At 51.1% G+C, this 13,943-nt stretch overlaps 1 protein-coding gene across 15 annotated transcripts in view; it reads left to right on the top strand.

Annotated features, from left to right (window-relative positions):
• Positions 1 to 13,943, top strand: part of ARAP1 (ArfGAP with RhoGAP domain, ankyrin repeat and PH domain 1) — an 826,919-nt gene that overhangs the window by 169,589 nt on the left and 643,387 nt on the right. The gene's annotated exons all lie outside the window — the stretch shown is intronic.

Below are 13,943 nucleotides of genomic sequence, written 5' to 3'. Positions count from 1 at the left end.
AATGGTCAGAAATACCTCGGGCCAAATGACGCACCTCCCCAATCATCCCAGCTTGGATCGCCGGCATAAGCATGTAATCAAGTCTCGAGAGACTCCCATGGGCCCCGGAGTGAAAGGTGTATTGCGCCTGTCCCGGGTGCATCAATCTCCAGCAATCTACAAGTCCCAAAGTGTCCATAAAGCCACCCAACCAGGCCTGAGCCCTAGGGAGATCCCTGGGGGGGCGGCGATCCTCCAACCCGGATACAACAGCGTTAAAGTCACCCCCCAACACCAGAACCCCCCCAGGGAGTCCCAGGACCAGACGCCCCAAATCAGCAAATGTATCCGTCTGTAACCCCGGAGGCACATAAACAGCAACAAGCGAAACAGTCCTACCCTCCCATCTCCCCACCAGTGCCACATAGCGCCCCCTATCATCGTGAAGCACCTCGTCCACCTCCAATGGGAGAGAGGCCCTAACCAAAATGCCCACTCCCCTTGAGCCAGAAGTGAAACCAGAGTGAGCGGCAAGGCGATAGCCCCTCCTATTTAGGGCATGGAAGGAGTTCCCAATCAAATGTGTCTCCTGCAGGAAAACAATGTCGGGCGAAATCCGTTTCAGAAACTGCAACACCACCCCGTGCTTGATCCTGTCCCCCAATCCATTCACATTCCACGAAAGGATTCTCAATCCCCTACCCCCACCCCACTCCCGTGCATGATACCCACATCCCGGAAAGCACAACCCGGACAAGTCAGCAGAGAACTTCACATTGCCTTGCGAAACAAACAAACAGTCCCCAACACCCCCCCTCCCCCATAATCCCCCAACCACAACTCCCCCCTCCCTGCACCCCTGCTTGAGCCCAAACAGCCCCCCCCAACTCGCAGTGTGCCTGTCGCCCTAACATATACCACAAAAAGAACCCCAGAAGGAGGAAAGGGCCCCGATAAGCTCCCCACCACCTCCAAGCATTTGAAGGGCATAGTGTCCCAAACTAGAGTCCAGTTGAGCCAAGGTACAAGACGTCACCAGTCTAGTCCATCCCCAGGAACCAAGTTCTAGTCCTGCTGCACCAAACCCTCTCCGCTCTCCGCCATCCGACCGTCCCGATCCTGTCCCCGAGGCAGGGCATCCAACCAGTCTCCAACCGCCTCCGGCCGGTCGAAGAAGTGTGAGCGACCCCGGAACTCAACCCGCAGCCTAGCCGGGAATAACATCGCATATTTCAGCTCCATGTCCCTCAAGCGCCGTTTGACGCCCAAAAATCCCAGCCGTTGTTTTTGAACCGCTTGCGTGAAGTCCGGGTAAAAACTGACATTAGAGTTCTCAAACTTCAGCGGCCCGGCCACCCTCGACGCCTGAAGGATAGCATCCCTATCCCGAAAGTTAAAGAGTCGGGCGATTATAGGCCGCGGGGGAGCACCCACTTTGGGCGCACCACCCGGTATCCTGTGGGCCCGCTCCACTGCGAAGAACTTGCTCAGTCCCTTGGGCGCGAGACGATTGATCACCAGATCCTCCACTAAAAGGTCAGCAGCAGAGTCCTCCGATCTTTCCGGCACTCCAATGATACGAACATTATTCCGTCTAGCCCTGCTTTCGGAGTCCTCAAGTCGACGGTCCGCCAGGTCACTGGATAGCCGCAACCTACGGACCTCCGTCTGCAGGGCAGCCACGTCCACAGTTAGCCTCGACGCAGCTTGAGCCAAGGAATCGACCCGCTCGTTAGTTTTGGACAGGACTGCCCTGACCAAATTCACATCGATCAGGACCGCGTCCAATTTACGAGCCAGGGTATCAAACTGCTGACCCACAGCAGCCTTCATCTCCTCGATGGCGCCCATAACATCCAGCAAGGTCAATTCTGACGATGGGCCCGAGACCTCCTTGGACCTCTCAGGCGATTTATGCGAGCCACTAGGGGATCCCTTTGTCTGCGCATAACGATCCATATTATTGACCTGAGTATAGGCTCCCCTCCGGGTTGACTTGGGTTTCGACTTGTCTCCGTCTAGTCTCGCCGCCATCGTCCGGAGGCCACCAAGGTTGGCATCCGCCAGCACCAGGAACAAGGACCAGGTAGCTACTGCAATTGAACACAGCCGTCGCAGACAGGAAGCCCGAGTATGGTCCGAGAGTCAGGCCAGACACTCCGCCATCCGCGCCCCTCTGAAACACCAAAGTCCCTCAGCCGATATCTTGAAAACGAAAGTGAAAGTGCGGGGTACGTGGCAGGTCGAGCCCAGCATGCCGCTTTTGTTCACTTCGTACCCGGGCACCTCACCAACTCGAGATCGGGACCAAGGCAAGAGCAGGCCGCAAACTTCGGAGCGCAACCATTCCGGTTCCCGGCGTCCGATCTGAATTTGGAAAACGGGTGGCACCTCAGCGCAAGTTCATCAGCAAAAGCCCGTCAAATAAATCAGGATTAAGTCAGGATAGACGTGGGAGGTTGCGGAGGCCCTCGAGAGCCGTAAGCCTACGCGGCCATCTTGGTTGCGCGCTAGGCTCCTCCTAGTAATTGGTATTGTTGATTCGGTTTATAGGTGTGTGTAGGACCTGGGGTCTCCAGGCCCTATGGGGCGGTAACGTGACACGAGCGGTCGGGCCACCAGAGGACTGTGTGTAAAGCAACCATACAACACGCACCTCACATGGGACAAGGAACACACACAATAAGGGACGCCACACGGTAGGAGTTAAGAAAATACTCAAGTTTATCCAAGTAGATCACGTTAGATGCAGTTCATGAGGTAGCAGTACATTTCATAAGCTGATAACACAATAGCTAGCGATGTACATATCAGTCAGGAGATATAAAGGCTGTTCATACCACATATGCAATTCATGGAATAACAGTACTGCCTGGGGCACAACTACCACTCACGTAGCTGTACACGCGCGTTGGGTGCGCTAACTGGTGACGACCTCAGAACGGGGCACCTAGCATGGAGAACTACTCGTAATCTCTGGCACATAGCACTGTAATAGGGAATATAAATAACAGAGCGCTACTCGTAATCAATAGCGTTCAACACTTCAATATGGCACATGAATAATAGCGCGCTACTCGGAATCAATAGCACGTAACACTTCAACATGGCATATGAATCACAGAGCGCTATTCGGAATCAATCGCACGTAAGACTTTAAAGCAGGGCATGTAAAAACAAAGCGCCACTCGTAATCAATGACTCTCAGTACTTTGGAGCGGAGCGTATAACACAAGGCGCCACTCGTACTCAATGACTCTCAGTACTTTGAGACTGAGCATATAACCTAAAGCGCCACTCGTAATCAATGCCTCTCAGTACTTTGGAGCGGAGCATATAACACAAAGCGCCACTCGTAATCAATGACTCTCAGTACTTTGGAGCGGAGCTTCCAGCGGGGAGCGCCACGGGACTTGAGGAGCAAGTCTCTGGGCTCAGGTGCAGTTCGTCGGGCACCGCGCTTCAGTACCGCTCGAGGGGGCACACGGAAAGGATCCCTCGGCGGGGTCTCTTCCGTCGCGAAGTCAGGGGGGGGGAAATCCCACGGAGAGGAAACCCGGCTAAGGGTGCGGTGTGGCTCCCAACCCGCAGGGGGCGCACCGGGGGCGATCTCAGCCTCCGGGCTTACCTCGATCTCGGCGTCAGCAGGCGTCCGCTCCCACGATGATGGGGGAACTCGGCCCCGGCCTCGCACACCTCCTCCCGCAGCTGCGACAGCAGCGACGGGGCCCCGGGCTTCTACGCGGGCCTCGTGACACGGCAGGGCACTTCTCCAGGCCTCCAGGCCATGGCGGTGAGCGCGCTGGCTTCGTCGTCACCGGGGGGGGGGCTCAAATTAAGGATGGGGTTCTGTGCTCTGCGGAGCACGCTGCCGGGGGTCCCAGACCAGGGCAGGGAGCGCAGGGGTCACAGCGCTAATACCTGGTCGATCCCCGGTGGTTCTCCAGTCAGCTTTGCATCAGGGTTCAGGGGTCAGTCTGGACACGCAGTCTCAGTGCTTGGTGGATAGGTTTTAGAGTTCAGTCTGGACACGCAGTCTCAGTGCTTGGTGAATAAGTCTCTGTTCTCAGATGTTAGATGAAGTCTTGTTGGCGCAGATGTATCTGGCGCCCTTATAGGGGTTCTGTTACAGGGGGGTAGGGATGGAGAAGGCGACTAGGTCCTTCCTAGTCAGGCTGGGCAGAGGTTCTCTGGGTCCTCCTACTGCTGGGCAAGATCAGTGGGTTTCACAGGGTCCCTCACTCACTTAAGAGGCAGCACCTAAATCCTGTCACTCTCAGAGGCATAAGTCCCTGGCTAGGCCCTACCGCCTACACTCCTGGTGGATTCTTCCAGCTCTGCTTCACCCCACTGGCCAACTCACCACAAAAAGTTCCCTCCCTCACTTAAGTAGCCCTAGGTCAGGTGACCTCTGGCCAAGGCGGCAAAAGAAAAACCACACCTCCCTTCTAGAAGGTTCCAGCACATTCCAGGAGCTTCCCCACTCTACCTATGGGACAAAAAGGCGGGCTGGAGTCGCAACATTGTTGTGGGGTTCCAGCCAGCTCCTGGCAGCTAGGGTGCTACTATGAAAGACCACTCTGCAGTAGCAGGGGCCTGTGGCAGCCATCTTGGGAGAAGGGAGCACCTGCACCTTAACACTGATTGGCAATGAAAAGGCGCCCGGAGACCTAGTCCAACATAAAAATGAGGGTGGAAAAAATGAGGCACGATACAAAAATAGAAGGGGAGACCACCCTAGGGCTGACAGGTCCAACAGTGTGTGATTCTAGTGCCCGCGGGAGCTGGTGAAGGGCTCCCTTGCCCCCCGTCTGCTGTAACTGAGCACTCACATGCGTGAACTGTTAGCCCCTTTCTGGCCATGCTTCTGCTCGGACACCTCTTTTTGACCATCTTTATCTACGATCCTTTTCTTTGATTTTTACTGCAGTTTCTCGATGCCTTGTGCCGCTTTTTTGCTTTATTCTCCGGATAACTTTTCCCAGGATAACTGTATTACAAAGGGCGGTGCTATACCGGCACTGTGCCTTTCAGGTTGCCGACTAAGTCCAACTGCTATACCGGATCCTCCCCTGACAGCTGGCAATAGGGGGGGCCAAACGATAACAAGCTGCCACCGCCAGGCAGCCAGGTTTTTCCAGACTTTTTCCCAGACTGCCAAGCTTGCCCACGATTAACAGCGGATGAAGAGGCCGGACAAGTAGGAGAGAAACAGACAACTCAGAAGCCTCAAAACTCTCCTCCCCCGCTCCGCTACCCGGCCTGCGGGCTGACCTGCTCACCCGCTCACCTGGGCTTCAGAGTTTCAACGCCACCAGGTGAAGTGAGGTGGATTGAGGTGGGGGGCTGCTGCGATCCATCTCCTGGTTTGGCCGTCAAGCTGCTGACAAGCTAGGCGGGCGGCTATAATGGGGCAGTTTTAAAGTGGGACAGCTTTGAAATGAAGTGAAATGAAGACGACGTCGTCTGGCGTCGGTTGGCATGACCCAAAGGCAAGCGGGTCCCTCCAGGCAGGATCGCAGGCTGCACCCGATCTAATCGGGCTGCCGGGGACTCTCACTCACTGCGGCCGACCATCTAAGTGGTCGCCAAGCTTGCCAGTGATACGGTCACCAAAGCTGCAGCCGTTAAGAGGCTGTTGTAAGCCTTTGCAGCGGTAATGCAATTTGTCAGCGTACAGCGTGGCAATGGAGTAGCCCTGCTCCTCGGGTCCTCAGCTCCGCTGCGCTGTGCTGTGCTGTGCTGCGCTGTGCTGCTGTCAACGTCAACCGGATTTAATGGAAGTATGATACTGCTTCTCCAATCCCCTGTAAGGAAGCAGTATCTAAACAACGCTGCCAGATAGACAGCCCATAAATCAGCCTCTAACTTTATATAATAGTAATAGGCAGCTGAACAGGGCCTCTAGCCCCCTTATTCCTGGCACTAAGAAGATCATCTTTCACTTGTGTCCTAGACGGACAAGAGAGATAGTACTTTCCATATCTGCAGGCTTAGAATTAGGCAAACAGCCACTAATAAAATTGGTCTCCAAATGATGTGGGGCATACAGAGAGGAAATGTAGCTATGCCATTCGATACTAGTGATGTTATTAATTTTAGGCTTACAAGTGCTGCAGCTACATTCCCCTATAATCTTCCAAAAGGGTCTAAGATGTTTTTGTTTTACGGCTTCCGTAATTTCCAACCACATTCTATTTGATTTTCTTCTTTTTTTGTGCCAGTAGGACCTAGCTGTCCTTTTTTCAAGAGCTGTATAAACTTTCTATGTTCTTTCGAGTAGTAAATAAATTGTCACCTTTGTAATTTATTAATCATCGTATTAAGAGTAAAAAAATAACTATTTGGATGTCTCACAAGCTACCTGATTTTATTACTAGAGACCTCTCAGGAATTCGAATTTCTCCTAGCAAATGTTCCTTGAAACCCACTAGGAATCACAACCATCTCAGAGATGAGGGTCTGCTGAGTTCAGCAGACCACCACGTCTGGGATTGCTTTTAAATAAAGCATTGTTTAATGCAACTTGTTTTTCTTTAAAGAAAATGGGATGCATTTGAAAAAGGCAGAAAATAGTAAGTTTCGTTTTTCAAGAGTAAGCAGTGGTCCAAGAGACCTACTCTTAAAAAATATTTTTGTCAACGTTCACAAATGGGAAGGGGGGCCCCTTCCTGCTTGAGAATGGCTTACCACCTCCTTTAAGGAAATGGTAAAAGTATAATGCTTAATGACTGGATTCTATAGTTCGGGCAGTTTGTGAGCACAAAAAGGCTACATTTATCTGGCCATAGTTCCTTAACCCCCAGCTCTAGTCCTCCTGGTGCTTAAAAGTCTCCTTGACTGACCTTGCTGATCGACCTAGTGAAAGTTCATCTCCTTGTCCTCTATTACCATCCACAGTCTGCCAGGAAGGAGGAAAGATGTTGCTACATTCATATTTCAAAGCCTTTTTCCTCAGTTCCTGCGTCTTCAGCTTCCTAGCAACATCCAGTTCATCGAGCTCAGGAAGACCCGAGTGGACTTTCTCTGGCTGTGGACGACCTTGTTATTGCTGTGGTTTGCCTCACACTTTGGTAGGGATTCTCCTGACCTTTACTACTTTCAAGGGGTGGTCATCTGCATCGTAGAACGTTCCTGACTAAAACACCTCTAGCGCTGCTTTCAAATTAGATTCATTATTAGTAACAGTAGCAAATATCATTGGCGCTTCCCCGTGGTTGCGTGTGCCAATGCATCCTAACACGTTCATGCACCCGTGCTATTGGTAAGGTGTAGCGCATTAAAGCTTTGCTGGCTTTTGTTTGTGGAAATTGCAATATACAAGGGCAGATTCTCACCACTCTTGATCCTGTGATTGAGGAATGAAAATTGACGTTTGTAGGCCATCTGCAACAAGCCAACTCTAGGGCATGCAGGGCCTCTGTGGCAGGTTGGACGCAGGATAATTACTTGAAACGTAACTGGCAAGCCGGAGGTCCTGGTGCATGAGGTATCTTCGGCAAGCAAGGTCCGCTGCTACAATGAGTGGTGGCCATCAGAGTTGGGCACATGCCCCACTTCTATGGAGAGTGTACGCAGGGCTGGCTTTAGGGCAGTGCGACTGGTGCGGCCGCACTGGGCGCTGACCTGTGGAGAGGGCCCTGACCTGGGGGGTGGGCGGGCGCTGTGTTTGCAATAGCTTATGATAGGAGAGATGAGGGGCACTTCTACTCGGTGGTAGTGAGAGAATCCGAAGAGGCGGTCATGGAGTGCTGGGGCGCCAAAGATGGTTTCGCACCGGGCGCCACTAGCACTAGAGCCGGCCCTGGGTGGACGCAAGCTTGGATTCATTATTGACAAGTTAGATTGGCGCTGCACAAATAGCCGAACTGTCCTCGAGCTGGTGTTTCCAGCTGGAGGGCTCGCGTGCCTCCCGGATTCTGCTTCACGGTGGTACGTGCCAGAGTGGGCTCTCCTTGGGGTCACTTCAGTGCGCTGTATTTAGGTACAGACGACAGAAAGTCCACTTAGTACAAACCAGGCTGCTAGAACCCTCTTAGGACTGCATAGGTGGACACCCATCTCTGCCCCCCTGAGAAGGCCACCCCGGCTGCCTGTTGAGAAAGGAGACGCATGTAAACGTCTCTGCATGTGTCCAGTTCATGCACAGGACAGTTGCTCCGTGTAATCCTCGACGCACCTTAGCTTCAGAATCGAGGGGACTTCTTTCCGGTTCCTAAAATTGCTAACTCCAGAAGCGCTTCTCTTTCTCTCGTGTGTGCGGTCGCTCTGCTCGGAAGTGCGCTTCCCCAACCCCACTGCCGCTGTGAGAACCCCTGCGGCTCAGGAAGGCGCCGAGGCTCGGCTCTTCCGCAACTAGTTATCTTCGTAGTAACCTCTGTGTAGTTTCTGCTCAGCGCCTGGAGGACGTTCTGGGTAGCAGAGCGCTTTCAATACTATTAAATAAAGTCATGTAAACAAAAGCATTTGCACAAGTGAGTGAAAGTTGTAGTGATACCTTGACTCTCTTCTTATTGTCCCTTCTGACTGTCCGTTTACGCAGCCCAGGTTGGAGGACTGGCCTTCAGGCGCAGGGAGTAGATTGTTGGCGCTGTGCCTTTAGAGCGGTGCAAACTCACAAGGAGCTGTGCGGTTTATTGGCACTATATTTACCCAGTCGTGTAAAACCGGTTTTATAATCTGGTTTTGTTTACACTTTAATAAGTATTGTTTGGAAAGGTGTTTAACGGATTGTAACGATATCTCGGTTTTCACATAGAAACTACACATCACTACTACACCCCCCGTTATAATCTATCTAACGCCCCCCCCCCCCCTTCCGCACGCCTGTCTGCACACACATCAACACTTGCTCTCTGCAGTAAACTCTAATTCCATTGTAGATGAATTTAGCGTCTTGAGAAGCAATAGAAGGGGTGTCAAGGTCCACTCTTCCTCGTTGAACTTTGACACCATCACGAGCCTGACGTCATTGCCCAACTGTGGTTTGTCACTAGTCACGCTAGGATGGCAGGGACGGAGTCACGCAGTCCCAGGACAGGTTAGGTTTACTTCCTTCAGAGACGGTGCAGAAATAAATGCCTCTGTCTTCTGCGCTGGATATGTTGATATCTGAGATATTTGATATAGCATGGGCATAGCTCCGAGAAGCAGGCGAGCGCTTTACCGGGACGGTTCTTTTACTGTGGTGGTAATCTCCCGAACATGAACCATCTCTTGACCCACATGCCTCGTCCGTGTACAAATTAAATGAAAATAATTTATAAAGCGCGCTAATCCCCAAGGGCTTCTTGGCGCTAAGGAGTTACAGGTCACGATAGAAGTCAGAACAAAGCGGGACACTTGGAACCTGAAGCAAGCTCACAGTTATAGGACAGTTAGGGACTGAGGTAGAAGTGCGGGGCGTGCTGCAGCGCCCCCAAAGTGAACATGCCGAAGATCAGAAGGTGAATGAGCAATAAAGATACCTTTCATTTCTGTCTTTATCTTGTCACATTTGCTGTGCCTCCAAAGACCAAGGTCAAAAGTCAGGCCATGTCTTGTGAGACATTGCTGCTTATGCTCTTAATTTGGGATTGGTGTTTACTTTTCTTTAACTGCAAAATTGGAGCATTTTGTGAAGTGAACTATCTGACAATCTCGCTGGGATACAGGGAGTGTGAACGTAAAGGCTGCAGGATCAGGAGCGGAGCACAGGCCCCTGCCTCCCTGGCAGGGTGGCCCCAAACCTTCGGGGGCCCGCAAATTCTTCGCCACCCCAATATGCCCAAGGCAATTAATATTTGTGAGGTATGGGAGACTCTTTGGATTCCACGGGGAGACCCATCATTTTACCTTACGCCACTGAGTAGGATGTCCGTTTTTTGGTAACACAGCATTTAAATACCTGGAAATGAACTGTACAGATATTTTTGTTAAAATGTTAGCAGTTAGGAAAGCACAAATAAAACACTTTTTTGCAATCCTGAAATGTGGTGGAAACAAAGATTTTAACAGAAACAAAGCAAATCAAGACATGTTACTTGGTGAGGTGCCACTGATAAAGATTTGCTGAAACTGCATAGCCACACATTATCCTTTGTGCGCCATATAGTTTTATCCGTAAAATTGCATGTCAGTGCGAATTTGTTGCAGTTTTAATGGGAAAAGTACCCTCTGTAAGTGGCAGTGCGCTGCCTCACCATGCTTCAGTGATATACTTGTGACAGTGTGTTCCAAAATTCACCACTGGCTACATACCGCACCCTTACCACTCTCCTGCAGAACAGGCGCGGCTCGTTTGCAACACTTGTTCTTTGTGTGAGGCTCGGATTTTACACAATCCTTATGAGCTCAGTGATGTAACATTGTTGGCCGCACGCCACACCCTGTGGCCTCCATCGCTTCACAGAAGAGGCGGAGCTCCGTGAATGGAACACGTATGACATCACAGGCCCTGCGCCGGCTGTCACAAGGCCCACGTTCTATTGAGCCTGCAAAGGGGAGTTCCCCGACAACAACATGAGCAAGACCGATAGAGATGGGGAGCACAGGGCCGTCTTCAGGTGCACAACTGGATACATTTTAATTACGTCATAAGTAACCTCATCAAGAGATTGGCTGGCTCCCTCTCTGGTCTGGACGCACATTGTTGATGTATTAATGGCTTGCGAACGAGTCCCCATTGTGACATAGCCTGTGTATAAAAGGCTGGTAGCCAGGGAGCGGCCGCAGTGGACACCAGGGCACTCGTCGGTAGGACCCTTGCATGTAGCTGGACATAGAGAGCCCAGAAGCCTCATTGCCTGAACAGACCCCGCAAAGGAGGACAGAAGGGGTGGGTGCAGGGGTCAAAGGTGAGTGATTAAACAAAATGAAAATAAACCCGAAAATCAAATTGAAAACTGATATGAAAACCAAACTGACTTGAAAATCCACGTCTGCCCCGCGTGTTAAAATATATTCCCTACCTACCACTCTGAACAGTGGGGCGGGGTGCTGCAGCCCCCACAGAAATAGCTATGCCGGAGTTCGGTCTGTGAATGAGCTATAACTGTGCATTCTAAGACAGAGGCAAATGTCAGGCGCAGTCTTCCCAAAAAATGCTGCCTATTTGTTTAACATGGAGATTGGTGTTTATTTTTCTGAATACAAAGTGAGAGACGTTTATAAAGTAATGTATGTGACAATCTTGCTGTGTTACAGGGAGAACACATTCAGAACACGGCGGCCAGAACTCTGGTCGGTCTCCCACGTAGATGCTCAGCCAGAGCCACCATCCGCAAACTGCACTGGCTGCCCGTAGAACAGAGAGTGAAATTCAAAGCTCTTATCACGATCTTCAAGATCGTCAAAAAGGGAAATCCCCCTCTGCTGCGAAAGCTGGCACGACCATATGTCCCTGGCCGTGACCTTCGCTCCTCTAATCAACTTCTTCTGACAGTTCCCAGAGTCAGACTCAGTCGCATTGGCGGCCGTTCCTTTAGCGTCCTAGGGCCCAAACTATGGAACGATCTCCCACCCAGCATCCGCTCCATAGACTGTCTCCCAGTCTTTCGCAAAGCTATAAAGACCCACCTCTTCCCCGCTTTCTAGGGTTCTTGGCCTTTCCCTCCACCGCTTTTTAGGAGTTTGCTTGTTGCTAGCGCCGGGACACCCCATTGCTGGGGTAGCTGTTGCGCTCTACCAAATCTAGAAAATAGAAAATAGAAAATAGAGGGAAAGGACATTCTGTAGGATGTCATTTTTATTTCTCTAAAAGAACAATATTTAAATACCTGCAAACAAACTGTACACATATTTCAAAATATATCAGCAGTTAAGCACAAATGAAGCCCTTTTTTGTAATTCTGAAGTTCGAAACAAACATTTTGATGGGATTAAAGCAAAACAAGACACTTTACCTAGTGATGTGCAAATTAAAATTAGCTGAAACCGGATTTCCACACATTGTCATTTCTGCAATATTTATATTTAGCATCAAATTTAGGGCCCATTTCAATGAAAAATGTGCTTTCTGTAAATGACAGTGCGCTGCCACACAGTGCTTTAGTTTATATTTGTGACACTGTGCTCCAAAATGCACACCAGGGGCCTTATACAGTGCAGCACATTTTCTTTGTTAGCGCTGGGCGCACCTTTCAAAAGGCGCGCTCCGTGCTCGCAAGGAGAGGGCCTCCTCTTAGACACCTCTTAGGTGCTTCACTGTCAGCGCACCTCCCGACAGCTTCTCCACCTTTGCCCCTACGCGCGAACGCAGAGGCAAAGCGATTCCCTCATTTGCATGGGGCCACGCCCCCATGCTAATGAGGGAAGGCTGTCTGATGATAGCGCTGTCGCTATTTGTGCGCCCAAACTATCTGTATTACAGAAGGGGCTGCACACGCATCTTTGACCCCTTCTGTAATACCAAAGTGCCCCAAGGGCGAGCAAAGCGGCGCCAATGCCCGTTGTGCCCCTGGGGCACTTTGTATAATACAGCCCAGCTGGCTACATACCACACCCATACCACTCTCCTGCTTGGGTGGTGACAGCAGCCCTACTCTGAAAATAGTTCCAGCACTGTTTCTAAAGATAACTGCCCTCCCCTTTTTAACCCCCTCATCGGCTGGACCCCCGTACCCCACTCCTGTACTTCGATATGGCATTGATTCCTTATGCTCCCCAGTACTGTACAGCGCCTTGTTGCACTGGCGCTGTGCTGTGGTATGCAAGCTCCCTACATCCATGCATGAGGTGGGGCGTGGAGACGCCATCAGTGAAACCAGCATGTGGTGGAGAGGGGCAGGGGAAGCATGTTTTGTGGACATGCACTGCACAGCTGTTTCGGCTTTTACGTATTTACATGACAATTACAAACTTATACACATGTTGAGGCGCAGGGAGATGCACTGAGGTGCTCAGACTGACATTCAGACAGCGGTTTAAGCTGGGCTGAGATCTAAGGTGTCTGGGTCCGGGGTGTGCAAGGTGCCTGCTGGCTCTTAGTGCCCCCCCCCCCCCCCCCTAATGATGGTTGTGCTCGACTTTAGTTCCCAGCTCTTAATCGACGAAGAGGCCAGAAGAGGTGACTGGGACCCCAATGGTAGCAGGAACAGTACCTCGAGCGTGGGTCCGCATTTTGGCATCCGCGAGACATTTCAAAGCCCCTCAAGCAACAGGTGGCCGGAGCCTGCAGGCGGCGCCGTGTTACTGACAGCCGCCCCCTGCTGCCTGTTGTGGAAGGGGGTAACTGGCCAGTCCATGCAGTGCTTCCATGCACAGGGACATCGGGACGATTTCCGGGGCCCTGCGCTGAGGGGCCCCTGTCCAGAACACCTTTGGATTTCGGATCCAGTTTCAGCTCTTGCCTGCCCTCTTTGGTAGGTCACCGACAGTGCACAGGCACACTGGTAAACATTTCTAAATGTGTTTACAGCTAATATTAGGGGATAGTGACGTGTGTTTTCAATATCATACTACAGTAGCAGCTCACTAATATTATTGTAAATAATCTCTGTGACCCCCACTCCTATTTCTCGTAGGTGAGATCCTGTTTTGATCCAAAATAAGCTTTTTAAGGATGATGCTGGGGGTTGTGAAACAAACATTTATCTGCAAAATGTCAGTAGTAGACTCCCTTACACCACCCACCCAAAAGATGAATGAAAGGAAAGCTGTATTTCAAACAACCTGTTTCGGAATTAGTCAACATCTTTGCAGAGCAGAGCTGGCTCTTCCAGGGAGCCCCCTGACAGTCAAGGGCCCTCGGCCCATGCCCTAAAACGTCTCGGTTGATGCATAATTTGCACTTCACAGTGGTTTCTTTCACATAACTTCACGGTCTTACATGTGTGCTTTTCCTGCAGCTGTCACACGGCAGCATGCTTCAGGTCAAGTCAAGAACTACAATATTCCGAAGATGCTTGGTTTACATACCAGGGGCTGTATTATCTTCCGGTTCACTGTCGGTGCACTTCCGTTGCACGGTCTGCTCCAAGGGGCAC

This window comes from Triturus cristatus, chromosome 8, assembly GCF_964204655.1.
Source record: "Triturus cristatus chromosome 8, aTriCri1.1, whole genome shotgun sequence".
NCBI classification, from domain to species: domain Eukaryota; kingdom Metazoa; phylum Chordata; class Amphibia; order Caudata; family Salamandridae; genus Triturus; species Triturus cristatus.
The sequence above is the reverse complement of the archived record's forward strand: the minus strand, read 5'-3'. Positions and strand labels throughout refer to the sequence as shown.